Raw genomic sequence first — 14129 nt, 5'->3', positions numbered from 1 at the left:
ACTTCATTTGCCTCTTAGTCGTTTAACGCCGGTCATATGACAGGCGCAATTCGGCGTACGCCGATCATTGACAAATGAAACTGGCCCGTATGTATATACTGCAACTTCTTAAAATGCTTTTACCATAGAATCAATGTTTAGTTTAGAATTAAAGTACTAGTATATGTAAAAGAGAAAAAAATGGATCAGCCAATGAATATGTAAATGCGATATGCAGTTTTAAAAGCGCGATTTGCCCATGGATGGCATATTTTATTCGAATAGGGCGAATCATTCTACGGGCAAGTTACCTAAGGTGCGAAATCTCTAGCCATCTCGCGCATGCGTAGCCTGATGCCATCAACTTTAAGAGGAAGACCGCCGAGTAGAAACTTCCCATTTAAGAAAAACTTCCTCAGAACTTCTTGTGGAAAGGGAGAAACGAAGGAAGCTGGAGGCCGAGAATCTGCGCCTGAGGAAGGAACTTGCCGACCTCAAAACTGTCAACCTGTTGTTTCCTGAACTTTGAGGTATTTTCCAAACATCCTGGCGTGCTTCTGCTGATTGTGATATTATCTGTAACTTTGTTTTATAAACTGTAATTGCAATAAATTAATATTAAATCAAATGTTTTACAGTATTATTATTCAAATTTCATATTATGTATAATTTGGACTGTTATTTGAATATCAATATATTAACGAACAATGACGTAGCTCATAAAAAACAGAAAATCTGTGAGCCAATGCTCACTATTAATACCCCCCCCCCCCCCTCTGATATAAATAAGCACTATCATGTTAATATAAAGTTTACACAAGTTCAATTATAGGCAGATGAAGCCTTAATTGTACACATCTTTAATATCTTTCCAACTTTGTTTTGGAGAGCTTTATTGCAGCCCGGAGGACCGGGCTGCTCTATACATATAAGTTTAAGTGTTTATGTATGTGGATTGGGGCGGGAGTAGTTATTCAGAATTAAAGGTTTTCTAAAGATTAAAAAGATTATTAATCAGATTGTTCTTTCCTTTATAAATTAGGAGATACATAATATATTTACTTCCATAAAGTGAATCTGTACAAATATATATGTTTTTCATATTCAATATACAAAGTTGCTCATCATTTACTATGGAAAAAATGACAGGTCCCTTTTTTTAGAACATCGAATTTTACTTATCGCATAAAAACGTACTCTGCACAGTTCGTGTTTTATATTCGAAAATTGAAAATTAAAATACATTTTTGAATATAGTTGATGCATGTGTCTAACTTCAATTTATATTTTATGCAGCCAACATTTACTTGAGGAATTGATCAAGTTTAAAATGGTACCTTTTTTGTTTGATTTTTTTATCCGACTATGAGTTTTCAAAATATTCGCCACTATCGTCTCCATCAATTAGACGCATGACTTTTCACACATATCTAAGCGGTTTGATGATCAAGAATTATTTCCATTGTTTACTTTATATATTTCCCGGGCGACAATTGATGGATACATCAATGTTTTCTTGTATTAATTGCGTGGACCCTGATAAATATTTCAAGTCCCAGCCAGTATGAGTTACACGTGTCAAAAAAACCCGTTTTTTTTAAACTGACAAAACTATAAAAGGTCTTTTATAGGAGATAAACTTTCATAATTGTCCTTTGATACTGTATACAGGGTTATTTTCGCCCTTTTGCACTTGCGAACTATTTTGCCCCGTTTTAAATTCACCCAGTCTTAGTTTCTTTTAAGAAAATATGCTGTGTAATTTGAATTCGCACCCAGTCTTAGTTTCTTTTAAGAAAATATGCTGTGTAATTTGAATTCGCACCGTTTTAAATTCGCCAAATCAAGAAGAGGGCGAAAATAAAAAGGGGGGCGAAAATTTCCCTGTATACAGTACTACAATCAGTTATAAGTAGGCAGATCATTGTATAATAAGTTAACAAACCTACATGAATATTCCCTACACATAGAAATTTTCTTTATTAAATTTCAGTTTGAAAAAAGGGCATATCGTCCACGTATTGGTCTTTTTCTCAGGGGAACAAATCGACAAAAGTAAACCATAAGGCATTCCCCCATGCATTTCCGTTTTATGACCGGCCTGTAATTTCATTTTTGTCTAAAGTAGAAAGACAAGTTTCCAGGGTTAATAAAGGACACGTTTGAGCTTTTAGAAAGAACACTTTCTACAAATTCGTTTTTGGTCCTATGTGTAACATATGATTACTTGATATGTTTATTTGATCGGGTTCGATATACAAATTATTCTATTAATAAACTTGTTGATGGAACACGTGTTATCCCTAGCAGTTCAGGTTTCGGGCATACAGGCGGACATTACATGGTGTCAGAAGTACTAGCTGTGTCAGGGCAGTCATTCAGAACATTCCGTTTCAGTTTATTGCCGTTTCCGAGAGAAGCAGCCATTCGCATTCGCCAGAAAAACCTCGGATATATCAGGTCAGTGAATGTGAAATTTCAAGATGGCCGCCGCTGCACAGTTCGACCCGCCAAATTTAGACTGGGAAGCACCAGACATGTATCAGGAATTCTGTCGCTTTAAAGAGCACGTACAGATCGTATTCAAAGGACCACTTACATCTGCTAAGGACAAAGATCGAGCAGGATGGCTGGGAATCTGGGTCGGTAAACAAGGACGTGAAGTGTACAAGACATTTGAGTGGGACTCTGGAGACGAGGACAACCCAACAAAATTCTCGACAAATTCGAGGCGTACGTAAGCCCAAGGAAAAATAAACGAGCAGCCCGATTCAAGGTGAAACAGAGAAAACTAGTGCTAATTGTAACGGGGACCGTTACAGATGTTCCCCAAACGCTCCCCATCTCCCTTTTGGTGCCATATTCCCTGTAAGCTTCATTAAATAAGACAAACTTTATGCATTTGAGACTTTAACAAAGTTTACCCAGAAGTGTACCAATTTCATTCAAATTTTAGCATCGCACGCGTGCGCATGTGAATGCATGTGCGTAATGACCATATCATCTTGTCTACACAATCTATATACTTTAATATACTAAATATTAAAGTATTTAATCTAAAAGTATTAAGAAATACGCTCATTCAAGTTTATTTTTGATTTTACTCATTTCACTTGCACGTGCCACTTGCACGCACGTGCATACATGAGCATGGTGGCATACCTTCTTGTATAAATTTATTACATCTATCTATGTTCTAAATCCCACTCCGTTTGGTTGAAAACCAAGGGAGTTATAGCTGGTTAAAATTTCAGCCAATCAGATTGCAACATACGTTCACGCACGTGTATGGATGTGCATGGTGACCATACCTTCTTGTAGAAGTCCATTATATCTATCTATGTTCCAAATCTCATCCTATTTGGTTGAAAACTAAGGGAATTATAGCTATTTAAAGTTTCAGCCAATCACATTGCAGCGCACGTGCATGCACGTGTTTTCATGAAAATTGTTATATATCATGTTGTAGGATATCCTAATGCATGGCTATGTACAAAATTTCAAAGGATTTCATCAAAAAACAAAAAAGATATTGAGACTTTAGTTTCAGCCAATCAGAGCGAAGCGCACGTGCATGCGCGTGAGATCATGCTATTTTGACCATGTCATATTGTCTATGCTACTACTACATCTTTATATTATGAGTCTCAAAGCATTTCATTAAAAAGGTAAAAATTTACGCCTATATCAATTAAATCGGTCATTTCACGTGTTGCTCTTGCGCGCTCTTGCAAGCACGTGCACACAAAATTGCATGTTGACCATGTCATCTTATCTACATTTATAATATGTCTATATATTCTAAATATCAAAGCATTACATCGAAAAATGTAAAAGTTACGGCAATTTCAAGCATATTGGTCATTTCACGTGTTGCACGTGCGCGCTCTTGCAAGCACGTGCGCGCAAAATGACCTTCGTTCTGCAAATCTACATAACATGCCTACTTACCCTAAAAAGGTTTCCCCTTAATCAGATGTGTACTTTACAAGATCATTCGCGGACAAAATTTTCTCGAGAAGAAAAATAATAATAATAAGAAACAGAGTAAAAACAATATGTTCCCCAACTTCGTTTGGGGAACATAACAAGGTGAGAGTGAACCATTTGATAACTTTGTTAAAGACTTGAAGCTTATTATTATGGACTGTGAATACACAAACCCCGATGATGTCCTGATAGACGCTATAATAGCAGGAGTCAGACATCTGAAGGTACAAGAAAGACTTTTGGATCAAGGTGGTGACCTTACACTCGCAAAAGCTCTCAGCATTGGTCGTCAGTATGAAAACTCACAGAAACAGCTTAAACTCATTCGAGGAAGTGAGGATCAGACAGTCACTCAACAGGTTTCACAAGTACATGCCGTACATAAAAAGGTGTATCAGCACAACCCTCGTCACAAAACAAAGAAACACAAGAAACAGCCTTACGTACTCAAAGCCAAAAGTGAGAAGTGTAGTAGGTGTGGGCTTGACCCTACAGAAGGCCATGCAAAATCAGGTCAGTGTCCGGCAATCGGATCAACGTGCAAATATTGTCATAAGAAAGACCATTGGATAGCCGCATGCCGAAAACGTACAAGAGGAGTTAATACACTACAGGAGACAGATAGTGAAACCAGTTCTTCAGACGAAGGAGTACTTCACATATACAGTGCACAAGATGACAGTTCTGTGGCTAATGACAATTGGGTAGTCAAAGCAACCATTAACAGTAAGCCTGTGAAATTCAGAATAGACACAGGGGCAAAGTCTTCAATTATTGTGAAATCGGTGTTCGACTCTCTTGGATCTCACGCACAGACTCGCAAGAGTACAAAAGTTCTCAAATCCTACACTAACCATAGGATCCGCCCCTTATACAGTGTTGACCTTCCAATCAAACATAAGGGAAAGCAGGTGAATGTGCAGTTCGAGATAGTAGAGTTAGACAGGAGAACATTATCAGTGGTGATGTTGCAGAAAAACTACATCTGATTGAAAGGATACAGAAACTGGATACCGGGATCGATAATCATCCAGAATCCAAGTTCAAAGACTTTCCCGAGCTCATTAAAACTTCAGGAACCCTGCCTGGAGAACACAACATTGAGATAGATCCGGACGCAGAAGGAGTTATTCATGCACCTCGTAGACAGCCAGCATCACTGAAACCTAGGATCATAAATAAGCTCAAGGAAATGGAACAAAATGGCTACATCACAAAAGTAAATACCCCAACTGAATGGGTCAGTTCGATGGTCATATCTATGAGGAACAACAAGATTCGCATCTGTTTGGACCCGTCCGACCTGAACAAAGTCGTCAAACGAGCTCATCATCCAATGAAAACAGTCGAGGATATTGTTTCCAACATACCAAATGCACGTGTTTTCTCCAAGCTAGATGCAAAGTCAGGATTCCTCCAAATTAAGCTGAATGAAAAATCTTCATACCTTACAACCTTCAACACTCCTATAGGAAGGTACAGATGGCTTCGTCTTCCATTTGGCATCAAATCCGCTCCCGAAATCTTTCAGCATATCATGGATCAGATGCTTGAAGGGATGGAAGGTGCAGCAGCAGTGATGGATGACATACTTATTGGAGGAAGAGATGTAGAACAGCACGACCAGATATTCAGAAAAGTCGTTGAAAGAGCTACACAGTATAATCTGAAGCTTAACTATGACAAATGTGAAATCAGACAGCCGCAGGTTTCATATGTAGGACACTTGATTACAGAGAATGGTGTTAGGCCAGACCCGAGCAAAGTCCGAGCTCTAGTCGACATGCCAAGGCCAAAGGATAAGGAAGAAGTGAGACGCTTCCTAGGACTGGTTCAGTACTTGGCCAAATTTATACCGAACTTAAGTCAAGTGGATGCCCCACTAAGAGTTCTTGTGAAAGCAGAAACACAATTCGCGTGGAATCACGAGCAGGAAAACTGTTTCAGGGAACTTAAAAGACTCTGTAGTAGACAACCTGTGCTTGCGTTTTATGATGTAAACAAGCCGGTGGAGATTCAATGTGACGCATCTAAGGATGGACTCGGTGCAGTTCTAATCCAAGCAGGACGCCCTGTCGCATACTCATCTCGCTCGTTCACAGACACAGAGAAGCGCTACGCGCAGATTGAAAAAGAAATGCTGTCCATTGTCCATGCAGCAACAAAATTCCACTGTTATATATTTGGAAAAGAAACTATTGTCTACAATGACCATAAGCCACTCGAAATGATCTTCCAAAAACCACTAGCATCCGCACCAATGAGGTTGCAGAAAATGCTGCTGAGGCTTCAGTGGTACAACCTAAAAGTCCGTTACCGCAAAGGAAAGGATATGACAGTCGCTGATGCTCTATCCAGAGAGTACTTACCTGAAGCTGATCCAGAGATGGAGACTCTAGAAAACATCAATATGTTCGATATGTTAGACGTTACTCCAGATCGCTACTTGGACATAGCCCAACGTACCAAATTAGAATTGTCAGACCTATGTAGCATAATAGTACAAGGATGGCCAGACATCAAATCCGAAACACCCCTTAGTGTTAGAGAGTATTGGGATTCTAGAGATCTCTTATCAGTCGCAGATGGCATAGTCTACAAGGGATTGAGAATCGTTATACCACCAAGTCTACAAAGCCACATGCTGAAACTGATTCATGAGTCACATTTAGGAATTGTCAAATGCAAACAGAGGGCAAGAGAGGTCATGTATTGGCCCGCCATGAATACAGCCATTGAAGAGGAAGTCAGAAACTGTTCAAAATGTGCCACGTACCAAAACAAACAAAGTCGTGAACCACTTAAGCCAACGAATACACCTGAGGTTCCTTATGGGGAAGTTGGATGTGATTTGTTTGACTTTGAACAGAAGAAGTACCTTATGATAGTGGATTATCATTCCAGATACTTTGACGCAATTGAGCTGAAATCTACAACAACATCAGCAGTCGTCAATGCTATGAAAGCTACATTTAGCTGTCACGGGATTCCAATGAAATTGCGATCAGACAATGGACCTCCATTTAATTCACGAGAATTCCATTTGTTTTGCAACCAATATGGAATACAACATACCACATCAAGTCCGCATTTTCAAAGTTCTAATGGAGAAGCAGAAAGAGCAATACAGACAGTGAAGAAACTGTGGAGAAAGTCAGATGACAAATATCTCAGCTTGTTAAACTACAGAACAACACCGCTGGAATCAGTCAACCAATCACCAGCACAACTCTTAATGGGCCGTAGACCACGGAACAACTTACCAACCCGAACAGAGCTACTCAAGTCCAGAAACGCAGGACCAAATCTAAGTCAACAAATGAAAGATATCAATGAGAAGCAGAAGTTCTATTATGATAGGAGACATGTAAAAGAGTTACCGCGCTTAGATATTGGTGATCAAGTTAGAGTTGCACCAGAAACCTTAAACTCCAAGGAATGGAAACCAGCAACAGTAGTTTAACAACACAAACAGCCGAGATCCTACGTCGTCGAGTTTAACAACAGTCAAAGGCTCCGACGCAACAGAAATCATCTCAGACGAACAAATCCGAATGCTAACCGTGTACCAGAAATGGAACCAGAACCGGATACAGAAAGCGATTCCGAGATTGATACGCACGAACCTCCAAACACATTGAACAAACATTCTTCAAAAGGTGTCGTACTTGTGGACTCACCTAAACCCGTTGTTACTTCATCTGGCCGTGTCGTGAGGAAACCGAACCGACTAGACCTCTGAATTCCTATTCATTGACATTAGTGAACTCAGTAATTAAGTTTTATTGCATGGAATTGATTGCTTTAATTATTTCAGAAATTGTCTAATTGAACAGTGCTAATTAACAGAATTTTTAATTGAAGAGTCAAATTAACTTTAATTTCATGTATGCATTTGAATTGAACTTGATTTCATATTGTATTAATCTTTCTAAAGAAAGGGAGATGTAACATATGATTACTTGATATGTTTATTTGATCGGGTTCGATATACAAATTATTCTATTAATAAACTTGTTGATGGAACACATGTGTTATCCCTAGCAGTTCAGGTTTCGGGCATACAGGCGGACATTACACTATGGACGCGGAAAAGATTTTTCATATCTGATAAAGAACACCTACACCCTCACACATATAACCTTTCACACAAACACAAATGCATAGTTCATTTAAAAGAACATTAACGAAATTACTTTACCTTGATTATATTTAAAATCATTGTCTTCCCGTGGGGATCCGGGTTAGAATAGGTCCTCAGTACCCCCTTGCTTGCCGTAAATGACGACTAAATGGGGCGGTCCTTCGGATGAGACGGTATAAACCGAGGTCCCGTGTCACAGTAGTGTGGCACGATAAAATCCCTCCCTGCTCAAAGGCCCTGAGTGCCGAGCATAGGCCTAAATTTGAAGCCCTTCACAGGCAATGGAGACGTCTCCATATCAGTGAAATATTCTGGAGAGGGACGTTGAGCAGTGTACAATCAATCAATGAAAACCATTATCTTCCTTAAAATATATTTTGGAAACAAAACACTGGTGTGTAACTGTATGTAAGGAGTGGTGATCGAATGTCATCTTTTGAATTGAGAAATGCCGGTATTGTTAATACAGTGCTCCCCCGTTATAATGCCGCCTACCGCCAAAAAAAAGTCAAGTCCCGATTTCCTAGCTATATAAAACCCCGTTTTACCGCCATCCCCCGCCTATCGCCATCCGCCAACGTATTTCAGGTACAAATCTGTCGATTACCGTTATAATCACCCCCGATAATTACCGCCAATTATATCTCATGGGAGAGAATTTCAGTGAACACAGAGGCGTAGTCACAAACTTAATAGTAGGGGGGGGGGGGTCTCAAATCCAGAAATTCTTTGACAAGGAAAAAAAAAACAAAAAACAAACTTAAAAGTTGGGGGGGGGGGGTCAACTCCAGAAATTCTTTGACAAGCAAAAAAAAACACTTAAAAGTGGGGGGGGGCTCAAGCTCAACTCCAGAAATTCTTTGACAAGCAAAAAAAAAAAAAAATTAAAATTGGGGGGGCTCAACTCCAGAAATTCTTTGACAACCAAAAAAAAAAGAAAAAGAAAGTTCCCCAGACTCGAAAATCCTATTTCGTGGTTGGGGGGGGGGGGGGTGGTATCGACCAACTTTTTCAAAGGCCAGTTACTATGAAATCAATTTTTTTTCCACAATTCTTCGATATAACTATACGGGGGTCAAAAAGTGGGGGGGATTCCTTCAATGAACATTTCCTATAGTAAAGGTAATGTTGGGGAAAAATAGCTGTGATTTTGTTCTTCATTAAAAAGTGGGGGGCACAGACATACTCTTGCCCCCCCCCCCCAAATCTGAAATTTGGGGGACCAGTGCCCCCCCCCCCCTGCCCCCCTGTGACTACGCCTATGGAACAGTATTAAGCAATTATCCTCCATTAGTCTTCCAGGTATCAAAGTTTGGGGTAGATAATAAGTGACATACATAATTATTTAAGTTCAAATCTTTACTCTTCTTTTTGAAGTCTGAATATGGCTGACTCGCCGAAATCAAGGCGCGTTATCTTGAGATTGAAACAAGAACTGGAAATCATTAAACATCACGAAGGGATTGTTTTGACAAAAATAATGCACGGAAAGTATTATTAAGTGAAGGTATTCCCTTTATTAAATAAGCATGGGAAAGTGTAACGCCCGACACGATTAGAAATTGTTGGATTCACAGCTGGTTAGTCACGGATGAAAATCGATCTATAAATAGAACACCTGTCGAGGATTATGACCTTACGGTGTCTTTGTCAAAGTTCAAGACTCGCTATATTTTCGTTCCAGACATGAGGTTGACCGTCCGCGAATTTTTGAATTTGGACAAAAATGCCGAGTCCTCTCAATTCCTTACTGATGACGAAATATCGTCAACCGTGGCGAACTCCAACGATAATACAGACCAGGTAGAGGACGATAGTGAAGAAGAAGTTCCGCGTGTTCCTACATATGTAGAGGTCAGACAGGGACTTGAATATTTGTTACGGCATTTAGAATCAAAATAATTAACAAATGAATCTGAATAAACTTTTTACTGTGATTAGCTATTAAAATGAAACCATCAAAACAATCAACAATTGATATGTTTTTCTAAAAACAGTGATTTTCTGACAAGCATACGTAAGCTTTTGCCCCGGGATTTTATATTTGTTTATTTAATATAAAGGCATTAAAATCTTGAAAAACATGATGTACATTGATACTAAATTTGTTTATTTCATTTATTTGTGCACGTCACTTCTCCCCCCCCCTCCTCCCCGATATGACGCCACCGCCGTTATAATGCCAAAATGACCAAGGTACAAATGTTGGCGTTATAACGGTGGATCACTGTATACTTTTTTTTTTTTATAAAAATAAAGGAGTGACATAATATGAAAAAAAAATGCATACTATACTATCAATTCTGAGTTTAACGCCTTACATTGGATGTTCTGTAGCCCTTATGATATTGGTACATGATCTTTCATTAAGCTTTAAACCGTGTTATTTTTTAAAGGTTGAAATGGTTTTTATGTCGCCTTCAATGATTGCCTGGCTGAAGTATTTGAACGATTTTGCGGATTCGGAATATTTAGAATTAATAAATCTTGGCTCCGGTGCCTCTAAAATATAGGTTTTTAAATTCTCAAAAAAAACTATAGAGGTGATGTAGTTTTAAAATTCTTTACATATAAGTACATGTACAAGATGTGTTTGTCAAACACTATGCGTCCGGCGACAACAAAGTTAGAAAAAAAAAACTATTTTTTGCATATAGGTTACAGTCAAGGTCACAAGGTCTTTGACCTTGGTCTCATTTGAACGAACTAGGTTTGTGGAGTATGTGTATGAAATCTGAAGTCTCTATTTTTCATGGTTCAAAAGTTACGTCGAAGGTATGAAAAAACTATTTTCGCATACATATCACAGTCTTGGTCACAGTCATTGTCCTTGGTGTCATTTGAAAGATCATAATTGTTGAAGTTTACATACAAAATATATATGCAGTCTGCATCTCCTATGGTTCAAAGGTTATGGCAAAGATACGGAAAAAAAACTTTTTTTGCATAAAGGTCACAGTCTAGGTCAACGTCATTGACGTTTGTGTCATTTAAAGAGTTTAATGAGTGAAATAGGCATATCAAACATCAAGGCCCCATCTTTAATCATTCAAAAGTTATGACAAAGGTTAAAGTTTGCAAACAAAATATGCTATTTCTAGCATATGGGCCACAGTCAAGGTCACTTTCATTGACCTTGGTGTTATTTGAAAGAGCTTAATTAGTGGAGTAGGCATACTAAATATGAAGTCTCTGTTTTCATGGTTTCAAAATTATGATAAAGGTTAAAGTTCGCAGACAAAAAAATTTTATAGCAATGTGCACAGATCGTTTGCAAACAGAAGGTCCAAGATCATTTGGCTGCACTGATGAACATTTCCAGTTAGCTCTTCCTCTTTAAGATTGACAGCCAAATTAAGGATTAGATTTGCAATCAACTAAAAAAAATGAGAAAGGAACAGAACGTTAAAATGTGTGATATTTACACTTGCCTTTTCTTGCTTTTAATAAGTCTAGAGAAGTAATGTATACTATGGAATATACTTACAGGTTTTGGACTTTTGAAAACAGGGTATTTGCACAGCACTTCCTTCACTCTTGAATTTTTATCCCCTCGCGCAACTAGTTGCGGAGGGGATATAGCATCGCGAATGTGCGTGTGTGTTAGTGTGTTCGTTACACCTTTTTACCCTGTCACTCAAAGCCTGTGGTATTTTACGAGGGGGTGGACAGCAGATATAGCATCAAGATCTATATGGATAGTACATTCCCCTGGGAATAACCCTAACCCTTCAAAGATATCCTTAAACTGTGTCAAAACAGTCTCCCTGTCTAGTAAACTGTCTGCAATGGCGTCTGTTTAAGTCGACTTTACTGACAATGAATTAACAAACCTAACAAGTCCCATATTCATACATGATGGAAGTCCGAGGATAGGTGGGGCATGTCTACTGTCAGGGTCAACAACATGAAGCTGTGAGTGTAATATCTTGTCCCCAACCTTAACAGCTAATTTACAAGAACCTAGTGCTCTAACTGGTGACCAGGCATAACCAGACAAATTAGACGACGGACTCAACTGACCAGCAACACCTAGCTGTTTATAGATAGATACTGGTATAACGTTAACTTGTGAGCCAGTGTCAAGCTCAAATTTGACTTGTACATTATTTGGACCTATTGTGACATGTGTAAATGCTTGCTTTTGTTCATATCGCACATCAGATTTGTTAAGAGCATAAACTACACTGATACAATCAACAAACAAATCAGTAAAATTGTCATTAGAGCTGTGACTGTATAAAGGATACTCTGCTCCAGTTGCATATGGCTCTCAAGGAACTTTCTTGCTACGACAAACTTTGGCGAAATGGTTACGTTTGTGGCAAAGTTTGCAGGTTTTCCCGTGCGCAGGACACTTCTCCTTTTAAGTATGTTTGTATCCACAGTTAAATGTAGGACAAACGTGTTTACTGGATGCATGGGTTGTGGTTGCATCACTATGCCGTCTCGGTTCAGGTTGAGTATATATTCGAACAGCTAGTGTGTGCACTAACTAGAATTTATTTAGCACTGTCTAAAATAAAACTCTTACGATGGGGGACTTCATCCACGCTTCTGATCCTCTTTTGTTTGGTCGCATTAGTACAGGTAGATCATCATCCTTTGGTTCAATTTCCTTTAAACATTGGCATCTTGTTGCAGTTGTTGTAGAACGTTGCCAATATTGAGTCCACAAACATTCATTATGCTGCCCTGAATTTGTTTAATAAGCTCGCGGCACTAAAGCCAGTCTTTGGTGTTTGATGGGGCATCTATTAATTGGCTTTCTCTTCTTTCTGGAACTTTGCTATTGCGGAATCCTTCACTTGTCAGAATCGGGCTTTCTGGTAATGTTTCTTGTGAACAAGATGGTTTCATAAACTCAGAATTTTGAATGGACTCCAAAATTTCAAAGTCAAGGTTAAAGTGCTGGTCATCACGATACTCAAATGGTAAAGAGTCCCAGTCCCAGCTTGGATATTGCTGTAATACTACAAGCTTGTGTTTGCATGGCAGATGATAATTCTGCCAGTCATAACATGTACAAGAAGGACTAGGTATTTCTAGATCAATATCATACAAATTCCTGAATCCACACTCTTCACCTGAAAGTTTCCATCTGACCTCTCCCTGATGTTTTCCTCTGGAATCTCAGCACTTGAGGGGCATTCTTTTCACACAATGTTGCAACAACATTTTGGTCTATTTAAAAAACAAGAGGCCCAAGGGCCTTGAATCGCTCTTCTGATAAATTGTACAATCTATCACTTGTATTTGAAGCCTCTAACCCTAAGTATCCTAAGACCAAAGTTGCACCACCTGACAAAGTTTGATGATTCTTAGCCAATAAGGACTACTTCTTGGTCTACATTCTTGGAAAACCCAAAATGCATCAACTGACAAAGTTTGATGATTCTAAGCCAATAAGTACCAGAGATACTTAAATATAGCCATAAAATGTCGAATGTAGGTCACTGTGACCTAATTTTTGGTCCACATTCTCCGAAAACCCAAGATGCATCAACTGACAAAGTTTGATGATTCTATGCCAATAAGTACCAGAGATACTTAAATATAGCCATAAAATGTTGAAAGAACGTCACCATGACCTACTTTTAGTCGACATTTTTCAGAGTCCAAAGATGCATCTGTTGACTAAGTTTGATGATTCTAAGCCAATAAATACCTAAAATACTTAAATATAGCCATAAAATGTCGAAAGTAGGTCACCGTGACCTAATTTTTGGTCGTCACTCTCCGAAAACCCAAGATGCATCAACTGACAAAGTCTGATGATTCTAAGCCAATAAGTACTGGAAATACTTAAATATAGCTATAAAATGTCAAAAGTAGGTCACCATGACCTTATTTTTGGTCAACACTCTCCGAAAACCCAAGATGCATAAACTGACAAAGTTTAATGATTCTAAGCCAATAAGTACCAGAGATACTTAAATATAGTCATAAAATGTCAAAAGTAGGTCACCATGACCTTATTTTTGGTCGACACTTTCCGAAAACCCAAGATGCATCA

The sequence above is a fragment of the Saccostrea cucullata genome, unplaced genomic scaffold (genome assembly GCF_032062105.1).
Source record: "Saccostrea cucullata isolate Sc308-1 unplaced genomic scaffold, CSIRO_AGI_Scuc_v1 ctg1168, whole genome shotgun sequence".
NCBI lineage: Eukaryota > Metazoa > Mollusca > Bivalvia > Ostreida > Ostreidae > Saccostrea > Saccostrea cuccullata.
The sequence above is the reverse complement of the archived record's forward strand: the minus strand, read 5'-3'. Positions refer to the sequence as shown.